The sequence below is a fragment of the Bombyx mandarina genome, chromosome 13 (genome assembly GCF_030267445.1).
Source record: "Bombyx mandarina strain Sakado chromosome 13, ASM3026744v2".
Lineage (NCBI taxonomy): Eukaryota > Metazoa > Arthropoda > Insecta > Lepidoptera > Bombycidae > Bombyx > Bombyx mandarina.
In genome coordinates, this window is record NC_143220.1 from 5,119,600 (window position 1) to 5,120,784 (window position 1,185).

General features: G+C 36.1%; 1 non-coding gene across 1 annotated transcript; it reads right to left on the bottom strand.

The window, feature by feature from the left end:
- Positions 1–316: 316 nt before the first annotated feature.
- Positions 317–388, bottom strand: TRNAD-GUC (transfer RNA aspartic acid (anticodon GUC)). The gene has a single exon. It is a non-coding gene; the product is annotated as a tRNA-Asp (tRNA).
- Positions 389–1,185: the final 797 nt, after the last annotated feature.

Genomic DNA, 1,185 nt, shown 5'->3' on the forward strand with positions numbered 1-1,185 from the left:
TATAACTTCAAACAGACTCAAACTTATCTTTATATTATATAAGCTTTTATAAAAGCCTTTGATCCCAAAAACACAATTATCAAAAGACTTGAGAATACATTAAATTAATTATCATTAAAAAGCCGTTCTCCTTACAAAGTAATTATAGCAAATACTCATAATAAAATATATAGGAATATAACTTTTAAGGAGTCAATCGAGAATTTTAATAAATAATTAAACTGCAAAACATTTGGAAATGGAAGTTCATAATAAAATTATGAATAAGCTTGTTTTTGCCATTAGTAAAAATGAAAAAAAAAAAATGCAAAAAGATCTCTCCGGCGGGGAATCGAACCCCGGTCTCCCGCGTGACAGGCGGGGATACTGACCACTATACTACCGAAGACTGTGTTATTGCGTGCGAATTTATGAGTCTATTAATAATATGTAAAACATATTTTTTCACTACTGTAATATGAACATGATAGCCACGATTACTCTGCCAAGAGTATCCGACTAGAAAGAAGAAGAAATATGAGCAATCCATGCTCACCCATGCTACTCACAGTCTAAGCTCTGTGAGTTTACCCGCCAACCAAGTTGAAGCCAAATTAACACCTAAAGGCCACAAGACCTCTTGTGAATCCGCGCGGGTGAGTACCACCACCCTGCCTATTTCTGCCGTGAAACAGTAATGCGTTTCGGTTTGAAGGGTGGGCAGCCGTTGTAACTATACTGAGACATTAGAACTTATATCTCAAGGTGGGTGGCGCATTTACGTTGTGGATGTCTATGGGCTCCAGTAACCACTTAACACCAGGTGGGCTGTGAGCTCGTCCATCCATCTAAGCAGTAAAAAAAACGTAGTCAGGGTCGCCCATGGGAATCAGCAATGCCAGGAGGCGCGCATGGCATTCAACGTGTTAAAAGCTATTAATACCCTTTTTTTGAAACTAAATACTTTTATTTATTACTAATGCTTAGAATACTTTAAAAAAATTAATTAATAAAAAGTAGGTACGTCTTAAAAATGAACATAACATAAATTTACTCTTCATCGAAAAACACGCTCAATTAAGCAACGCTCTCAAATATATTCTTGAATAATTTTCAGCGCTTTTCGTCGGCTAAGTAAAATAATACGTTGGAGTTAGCGTGATTAATGTTTCGTGTGAAAACGATGCCATAAATATCAGTATCTAG